The sequence below is a fragment of the Schistocerca piceifrons genome, chromosome 3, assembly GCF_021461385.2.
Source record: "Schistocerca piceifrons isolate TAMUIC-IGC-003096 chromosome 3, iqSchPice1.1, whole genome shotgun sequence".
Lineage (NCBI taxonomy): Eukaryota > Metazoa > Arthropoda > Insecta > Orthoptera > Acrididae > Schistocerca > Schistocerca piceifrons.
In genome coordinates this window covers 188,892,798-188,903,572 of record NC_060140.1, presented here as the reverse complement: position 1 = coordinate 188,903,572, position 10,775 = coordinate 188,892,798, and positions in this window count along the sequence as shown.

The following is a 10,775-nucleotide window of genomic DNA, read 5'->3' as shown; positions in this document are numbered from 1 at the left end:
ACTTTGATAAAGGCCGGATTGTAGCTCATCGCGATTGCGGTTTATCGTATGGCGACATTGCTGTTCGCGTTGGTTGAGATCCAATGACTGTTAGCGGAATATGGAATCGGTGGGTTCAGGAGGGTAATACGGAACGCCGTCCTGGATCCCAACGGCCTCGTATTACTAGCAGTCGAGATGACAGGCATCTTATCCTCATGGCTGTAACGGATCGTGCAGCCACGTCTCGATCCCTGAGTCAACAGATGGGGACGTTTGCAAGTCAACGACCATCTGTACTATCAGTTTGACGACGTTTGCAGCAGCTTGGATTATCAGCTCGGAGAGCATGGCAGCGGTTGCCCTTGACGCAGCATCACAGACATGAGCACCTGCGATGGTGTACTCAACGGCGAACCTGGGTGCACGAGTGTCAAAACGCCATTTTTGCGGATGAATTCAGGTTCTGTTTACAGCATCATGATGGTCGCATCCGTATTTGGCGACATCGCGGTCAACGCACATTGGAAGCGTGTATTCGTCATCGCCATACTGGCGTTTCACCCGGTGTGATGTTATGGGGTGCCATTGGTTACACGTCTCGGTCACCTCTTGTTCGCACTGACTGCACTTTGAACAGTGGACGTCACATTTCAGATGTGTTACGACCCATGGCTCTACCCTTCATTCGATCCCTGAGAAACCCTACATTTCAGCAGGATAATGCACGACCGCTTGTTGCAGGTCCTGTACGGGTCTTTCTGGACCCATGCAATCGAGGCCCATGCCATTGGTCTTTGGGTATCCCAGATCTAGAATACGGTCTCCAAAGTGCTGCTCCAGGACTCTGAGCGCAATGGGACTTGAAATATGAGTTCATCAGTCCCCTAGAACTTAGAACTACGTAAACCTAACTAACCTAAGGACATCACACATATCCATTCCCGAGGCAGGATTCTAACCTGCGACTGCAGCGGTCGCGCGGTTCCAGACTGAAGCGCCTAGAACCGCTCGGCCACTGCGGCCGGCTCACTCCCTGATAGACACGACCTTTGAGATTTCCCCACAACCAGAAGTCATATCGGTCGGGGGATCTGGAAGGCCACACAGCAGGAAATTGCCTAGAAATGATACGCTCATTACAAAATGTTTATCGAAGCAAATATTTCACCTGGCAAGCGACACGTGGTGTCGCCCCTTGTTGCAAGAAAGTAGTGGAGCGGACACATTTGCGTTCTTGAACAGTTGGAATCACGTGTGGCACAAGGAGGCCTTTATAACGTGCAGATGTCACTGTGCACCCAAGAAGCCCGCGAGGTTTCATCTCCTCGAAGAAATACGGACGAGACTTAAGCAATTTGAGATACCACACCGCGAAGTCACATAACATGAGGGCAGTGAATGTTCCTGCACAACATATGGCAGATTAGAGTCCCATGTGTGACAGTTCGATCCACGGCACCGTGCCTCGTTCATCCAAAGAATATTCCCTGGCCACGTGTCGCCTGCTTTCGTGCTTGCCAAAAAACGAATGACAAAGTCAGGGCATTATAGTCTATCTTGCGGCTTCATTTGAGGCACAGTATGGATACCCTTGTAAAATACGCTGCCAAATCTTTTGAACTATTGACCAGACGAGGGACAATTTCCGCGACGGAACTCGAGCACTGGCTGTAGAATTTGAGGCATGTGCTACACGTTCGGCTATAGCTATAGCAACTTCATCAACAACTGCTGTGGGAATGGGCCGCCTCCCTCTCCCTGCTGCACCACCTAATTCATATGTTTCTTAAAATTTATTGATCATATTCTGTAGCCCATTTATTGGCATAGGGCTTCTTCGCAGTTGTTTCTGTCGGCGATATTCCAGCAATGCAGCGCTCCTATTGCTGCCGTTCTGATAAAACAACTTTACCAGCAGTGCACGGTCTTTCTTCTCAGCAGCCAATGCTTTTCGTAAGGAAAACTTTAACCGTTCTAACACTTCACAACAGCAACCGCTCCACAAAAGAAATCAACGCGCTTCGCCAAGCGACGTCAAAACAAGAAACATTTCACATTCTGACTTCTTACAGCGCCTTATTTTCACCTGCTGCTATGAAGTGAAACTATCATTTTTGTCAGCATATTACGCGAGTGCATCGATTAATAAATGTCTCTACGACAACCCAGTTATACATGCCGACGTCGCAAGCTGAAGATGAAGACATAGAGAAAGTATATGAGGATACGGAAAGAGTAATACAGTACATAAACGGAGATGAAAATCTGATAGTAATGGGAGACTGGAGTACAGATGCAGGGGAAGGAGTAGAAGATAATGTTACAGGAAAATATCGGCTTGGGACAAGGAACGAGAGAGGGGAAAAGCTAACTGAGCTCTGTAATAAATTTCAGCTATTAATAGCGGATATTCTGTTCAAGAATCACAAGAGGAGGGGGTATACTTGGAAAAGGCCGGTTGATACGGGCAGATTTCAGTTAGTTTTTCATCGTGGTAAGAAAGAGTTTCCAAAATCAGATACTGCATTGTAAGGCATACCCACGAGCAGATATAGACTCAGATCACAATGCTGTAGTGAATAATTGTAGGCTGAAGTTTAAGAGATTAGTCAGGAAGAATCAATATGCAAAGAAGGGGGATATGGAAATACTAAGGAGTGATTAGATACGCTTGAAGTTGTCGAAGACTATATATACACCAATACAGAATAGCTCAGTAGGCAGTACAGTTGAAGAGGAATGGTTATCTCTGAAAAGGACAATAACAGATGGAAAGAAAAACATAGGTACAAAGAAGGTAACTGCGAAGAAATCATGCATAACAGAGGAAATACTTCAGTTGATCGATGAAAGAAGGAAATACAAAAATGTTCTGGGAAATTCAGGAATACAAAAACACAACTCGCTGAGGAATGAAATAAATACGAAATGCTGGGAAACTAAGACGAAATGGCTGCATAATAAATGTGAAGAAACTGAAAAATAAATGATTGACGGAGGGACTGACTCGGCATATTGGAAAGCCAAAATAAGCTTCGGTGAGATAAAATAGTTAAGGTGTTAACATTAAGAGTGCAACGGGAATGCCACTGTTAAGTGCAGGGGAGAGAGTGGATAGGTGGAAAGAGTACATTGAAAGCCTCTATGAGGGGGAAGATTTCTCCGGCGTGGTAGAAGAAGAATCAGGAGTCTATTTAGAACAGATATGGGATCTAGTATTATAATCAGAATTTAAGAGAGCTTTGGAGGACTTAAGATTAAATAAGGCAGAAGGGATAGATAACATTTCATCTGAATTTCTAAATTAATTGGCATCAAAAAAACTATTCACGTTGTTGTGTAGAATGTATGAATCTGGCGACGTACCATCAGACTTTCGGAAAAATATCATCCACACAGAATGAGATTTTCACTCTGCAGCGGAGTGTGCGCTGACATGAAACTTCCTGGCAGATTAAAACTGTGTGCCGGACGGAGACTCGAACTCGGGACCTTTGTCTTGTGCGGGCAAGTCCTCTACCATCTGTGGCTAAGCCATGTCTCCGCAGTATCCTTTCTTCCAGGAGTGCTAGAAGGTTCGCAGAAGAGCTCCTGTGAAGTTTATAAGGTAGGAGACGAGGTACTGGTAGAATTGAGGCTGTCAGGACGGGTCGTAAGTCGTGCTTGGGTAGCTCAGATGGTAGAGCACTTGCCCGTGAAAGGTGAAGGTCCCGAGTTCGAGTCTCGGCCCAGCACACAGTTTTAATTTCCCAGGAAGTTTCATCATCCACACAATTCCGAAGACCGTGAATTATCGCACAATCAGCTTAGCAACTCATGCATACAAGTTGCTGACAAGAATAACATACAGAAGAATGGGAAGGAAAACTGAGGAAGTGTTAGATAACGATCAGTTTGGCTTTAGGAAAGGTAAAGGCACCAGAGAGGCAATTCTGACGTTGTGTCTCTTACTGGAAGCAAGACTAAAGAAAACTCAAGACACATTCATAGGATTTGTTGGCCTGTAAAAACCGTTCGACAATGTAAAATGGTGCAAGATGTTGGAAATTCTGAGAAAAACATAGGTAAACTATAGGGAGAAATGGGTAATAACCAATAGGTACAAGAGCCAAGAGGGAATAATTAGAGTGAACGATCTAGAACGAAGTCCTCGGATTAAAAAGGATGTAAGACAGGGATGTAGTCTTTCGCCGCTATTGTTCAATGTACATCGAAGAAGCAATGATGGATATAAAAGAAAGGTTCAAGAGTGGAATTGAAATTCAAGGTGAAAGTATATCAATGATCCGATTCGCTGATGACATTGATATCCTGAGTGGAAGTGAAGAAAAATTACATGATCTGCTGAATGGAATGAACAGTCTAATGAATACAGAATATGGATTTAGAATAAATAGGAGAAAGACGAAATAATGAGGAGTAGCAGAAATGAGTACAGCGAGAAACTTAACATCAGAATTGACGGTCACGAAGTAGCTAAAATTAGGGAATTCTGTTACCTAGGTAGCAAAATAACTAATGACGGACGGAGCAAGGAGGACATCAAAAACAGACTGGGCCTGGCAGAAGGGCATTTCTGGCCAAGAGAAGTCTATTAGTATCAAACAGGTCTTAGTTTAAGGAAGAAATTTCTGAGACTGTACGCTTGGAGCACAGCATTGTATGGTAGTGAAACGCGGACTGTGGGAAAACCGAAACAGAAGAGAACGAAGCATTTGACATTTGGTGCGACAGACGAATGTTGGAAATAGGTGGACTGATAAGGCAAGGAATGAGGAGGTTCTGTGCAGAATCGGAGAGGAAAGGAATATGTGGAAGACACTGACAAGGAGAAGGGACAGGATGATAGGACATCTGTTAAGGCATGAGGGAGTGACTTCCATGGTACTAGAGGAAGCTGTAGAGGGCAAAAACTATAAGCGAAGACAGAGACTGGAACAAATCCAGCACATAACTGAGGGCGTAGGTTGCATGTCCTATTCTGAGATGAAGAAGTTTGCACAGGAGAAGTATTCGTGGTGGGCCGCAGTGAACCAGTCACAAGACTGGAAAAAAACTATGTTTCAGTGTCCTGCAAAGTATACAGCCCATACAGCACTCGGAACACCGTCAGTTCAATTAACCAACCGGCATATAAATTTTCTTTTTTACATTTCTAATTTTTGCAGTGGGTATATATATATATATATATATATATATATATATATATATATATATGAAAAATCAGTACTACAGTAAATAGAAATGTATTTCATGTTCAATGCCTTTTTCTAAGAATCTGTTACCTCGCTATATGCAGAAGGCAGAATTTGCTTCATATTTGGTCCTAATTCAGTGCATCAGAATCGCACTACAGTATATCTAGTAGGTAAATACATCAGATTAACACTAGTTCTGATACTTAGGGGCATTTCAAGATAGCAGTGGAAATGAATGTATTGAAGATTGCTGACTGGGTAATCAAATCTAGCAGTGTAAGAGGGGAATAGATGGAAGGCAAGCAGACGATGACCAAACCTACAGTATGAAATATTAATCAGCTTTAATCACAAATTTTGATGAGAAATTAGTAATCACATGTCACTGGCTACCGATTCCAGTCATATCCAGGTCATCAACAGACCAAATCTCTGGAATTCAAAAGAGAAATCTTCCTTAGAGAGTAAAAGGCGGCAATATTATACAATTTATGAATAACAAAATATGGATACACGGTAATAATAAAACGTAAGATTTTTATACCACTAGGTGGGGAACAGATATGATGAGTAGAGTAGTGATAAGTGTCATAAGACGCCTCCGACAGCTGCTAAATAACGTCAAAAAGCTTTCACTCGAGCTTCAGTGGCGAGGAATTACGCGCGCCATATGGTGCAACGGCAGAGAGGCACTTATTAAACGCTTTGGAAGAGATTGAAATCTATACCCGTTACAAAAAACAGCCATGTACCCTATTAAATGAGTAATTATATTTCAGGGAAAAACACTTATTTCATATTTTTTACGATTTGCTGCAATGCATGCCTGCTTTTTTGATTTTCTTTTTACTCTGTAACATATATTTAAATTGTCTTTGTTTTCCAGCCTCCCTCCTCCTATTATAAATTGTATATTTCTTTTTAACTCAAACTTTTGTATGACGTATTAGCCTGTAAAGGTGGTAACAATGCCACTGCAGCCGATAATACATTAAGCGATACGTCTGTAATAATACATATAGACCTTTTTTCCACTAATTTTCGATGTACTATATTTGTATCGTTTTTGTGGGACCAGTTAGGTATGTGCCCACACATCTCTTCATCGCCATTAGGTTTTTGTCATCAAGTTTTAGGTTTCATACTTCTAAATCTACGATTCCTATCGCCATTCATCGATCCCTGTCTCTATATTGAAGAATGGCGTCCTTTTGGTGCTACACCACTTATGCGCCATGTTCCTCGCCACCAATGATCGAGAGCGTTTTGACATTATTTATCAGTTGCCAGAGATGTCTTCTGACACTTGTCAGTGCTCGCTCGTCGTCTCTGTTCACTTTTTAGCACTCTAGAGACAGGGGCTGATGATGATCCAGATATGATCGATACCGGTTACCACTGACATGCAAAAATGTGAATGCGCGTTTCTTCAATAACGTTAATCTCCGAATGTTCTTGACCGATTGCTCTGGAATTTTTACACAACGTTGATGTCTATTACGGGCTTGTTTTTAGGTATTTAATATATATATGAACTGTATCGGAAAGGTAACTTTTGAGATTTTTTGTTATATATATATATATATATATATATATATATATATATATATATATTACTGTAATAAACGTTCAGACACATATACACTATATACTTTTTAATTTATAAGTACATATACAGGGTGAAGAAAAATTTGCGCACTCCGCTTCACACCGCGATCCACCACATACTGGCAATACAAAAATGTCTGTCACAAAATTTCGTCCTGCTCATATTTGGGGCAATAAATGGACGTTAAAGACAGGCAATCTTGCAACACTGTAATCACATGTACGGTAACTATCTCTGTCAAAAGATTCAGCACGCTATGCAGTTGGTGCATTGAGTAGCGTTTTGGCAGGAGGTCAAGAGTTCGATTCTGGGTTGAGGCTTATTTGTTTCTATTTGCTAAAATTAGTCTGCATGATACGATATCTGGGGTCTTAACTGTCATACAGCGATTACAGTGGATTTCTACAAAACATTTGCAGTTCGTGTTACAAACACAGAAATGGAAATAGAATCGTTTTCAGTGGTCAGCTTTTAAAGAAACCTTTAGCACGTCGTGGACGCGAACTGTTTCGCATCACTGCATCTACTAGATTCCAAACCTGTTTTGTGTGTACCCTCCCCCAGTGGACCCATCGATTAATACCGACTATTATTTTTGTCACGTTCAGGTACATTACATTCAGTTAGGGCCTTGCGTCAGCAGTAGTGCTAGCAACGTGCTTTGCAAATAATCCGATGGAACCATTGGGGGAGGATACACAGAAAACTGGTTTGGAATCTCGTAGTTGCAGTGGCGCAAAGCAATTCCCCTCCACGATGACCAAAGAAAACAATTGTTCTTCCATTTCTGTGTTCGTAGTACGTAACTACAAATGTTTCGTAGAAGATCCACTGTAATCTCTGTATGATGATTACAACACCGATACCATACCATTTTTTTCTTCTTTATTGTGATTTTAAAACCCGTAGAACAGGTAGGCTGGCAGCAGCACAATACGCCGCTCTTCAGCCAAAGATAGTACAATGATAAAAACAGAGGAGACACATGAGTTGGAACAGAACGGCGGGGAAAAAACAGTAGACACATGAACATAAAAAAAACATGAAGCCGTTCACACTCGATGACAATCCACACTACAAACTGTTGACACGAAGCACAAACACTGAAGATGTCGATGGCACTGATGAACGATGGAGTGTGACGGTGAACACTGAACACTAAACACGACGGCACACACGAGACACTGATGGCGATGATCTCCGGCACGCGAATGTCCACTTAGCGTGTGCAAGTCCGGGGACCTGCCAAGAGGGAAATAAGGGTGAGGTGGGGGAGAGGGGAGAACAAGGATGCCAATGGCTGAGGAGATGGGGGGACGAGGAGAGGGACAGGGGAGGGGAAGCCCAGGGGAGGAGTGGGGAGAAATGGAGGAGGGGGGGGGGAAGAGGGAGAGAAGGGAGGGAGGGTGCCCAAAGCAGCAAACACAGGACGAGGGTGGGAGGATCAAAGTTGGTAGGAGGGGTAGATGGAGGGGAGGAGGACATCATCAGGGAGAGGGAGCTGCCGGAAGCCACCTTGGGAGAGGGTAAGGAGGGTGGAGACATGGAGACTGGGTGGGACGTGGGAATACAGGCGCGGCAGCGGGCGGGGGTGGGAGAGGATGGGCGAGACAAGCGGATGAGGAGGATCGAGTTTGCGGGAAGTGTACAGGATCCGTATCCTTTCAAGGAAAAGGAGGAGGTGGGGGAACAGAATGAGATCGTACAGGATCCGCGTGGGGGAGGGGAGATGGATGCGATAGGCGAGCTGGAGAGCATGACGTTCGAGGATTTGATTTATAAAAGGTAGGGGGGAGGGGGTGGAGATCCAGGCTGGATGGGCATAACAAAGGATAGGGCGGATGAGGGATTTATAGGTGTGGAGTATGGTGGAGGGGTCCAGACCCCACGTATGGCTGGAAACGAGCTTGAGGAGACGGAGTCGGGAGTGTGCCTTGGCTTGGATTGTCCGGAGATGGGGGGTCCAGGAGAGTCGACGGTCGAGGGTGACGCCAAGGTACTTAAGGGTGGGGGTGAGGGCGATAGGACGGCCATAGATGGTGAGATAGAAATCAAGGGGGCGGAAGGAAGGGGTGGTGATGCCGTACCACTAATTTTAGCAAATAAAAACAAATAAACTTCAACCTAGAATCGAGCCCTCGACCTCTTCCATGCTAACCCAAAATGATATCCACTGCACCAACCGTACAGCAGTACGGTATCTGCTGTCAGAGATAGTTACTGTACATGTGATTTCAGTGTTGCCAAACTGTTAGTCTTTAGCGTTCATTTACTGCCAGAAATATGCGCAGGACGAAATTTTATGGGGACATTTTTCAATTACCAGTATGTGAGGAACCGCGCTGCGAAGTCAATGTGCGCGAATTTTGTTTCGCCCTGTATATAGGGCGATCCATTGATAGTGACCAGGCCAAATATCTCACGAAATAAGCGTCAAACGAAAAAACTACAAAGAACGAAACTTGTCTAGCTTGAAGGGGGAAACCAGATGGCGCTATGGTTGGCCCGCTAGATGGCGCTGCCATAGGTCAAACGGATATCAACTGCGTTATTTTTTTAAATAGTAACCCCTATTTATTATTACATATTCGTGTAGTACGTAAAGAAATATGAATGTTTTAGTTGGACGACTTTTTCGCTTTGTGATAGATGGCGCTGTAATAGTCACAAATGTATACGTAACATTCCGCCGGTGCGGACGGTATTTGCTTCGTGATACATTACCCGTGATAAAATGGACTGTTTACCAATTGCGGAAAAGGTCGATATCGTGTTGATGTATGGCTACTGTGATCAAAATGCCCAACGGGAGTGTGCTATGTATGCTGCTCGGTATCCTGGACGACATTATCCAAGTGTCCGGACCGTTCCCCGGACAGTTACGTTATTTGAGGAAACAGGAAGTGTTCAGCCACATGTGAAACGTCAACCACGACCTGCATCAAATGATGATGCCCAAGTAGGTGTTAGTTGCTGTCGCTGCTAATCCGCACATCAGTAGCAGACAAATTGCGCGAGAATCGGGAATCAGTGAGATTATTCGGTCGGTGTTGAGAATGCTACATCAACATCGATTGCACCCGTGCCATATTTCTAGGCACCAGGAATTGCATGGCGACGACTTTGAATGTCGTGTACAGTTCTGCCACTGGGCACAAGAGAAATTACGGGACGATGACAGATTTTTTGCACGCGTTCTATTTAGCGACGAAGCGACCTTGGTGGGTTAATGTATGGTGCGGCATTATGGGAGGAAGGATAATAGGCCCCCATTTTATCGACGGCAATCTAAATGGTGCAATTTATGCTGATTTCCTACGTAATGTTCTACCGATGTTACTACAAGATGTTTCACTGCATGACAGAATGGCGATGTACTTCCAACATGATGGATGTCCGGCACATAGCCCGCGTGCGGTTGAAGCGGTACTGAATAGCATATTTCATGACAGGTGGATTGGTCGTCGAAGCACCATACCATGGTCCGCACGTTCACCGGATCTGACGTCCCCGGATTTCTTTCTGTGGGGAAAGTTGAAGGATATTTGCTATCGTGATCCACGGACAACGCCTGACAGCATGCGTCAGCGCATTGTCAATGCATGTGCGAACATTACGGAAGGCGAACTACTCGCTGTTGAGAGGAATGTCGTTACACGTATTGCCAAATGCGCTGAGGTTTACGCACATAATTTTGAGCATTTATTGCATTAATGTGGTATTTACAGGTAATCACGCTGTAACAGCATGCGTTCTCAGAAATGAAAAGTTCACAATGGTATATGTATCACATTGGAACAACCGAAATAAAATGTTCAAACGTACCTACGTTCTGTATTTTAATTTAAAAAATATACCTGTTACCAACTGTTCGTCTACAATTGTGATCCATATGGTTGTGATTATTAAAGCGCCATCTATCACAAAGCGAAAAAAGTGGTCCAAATAAAACATTCGTATTTATTTACGTACTACACGAATATGTA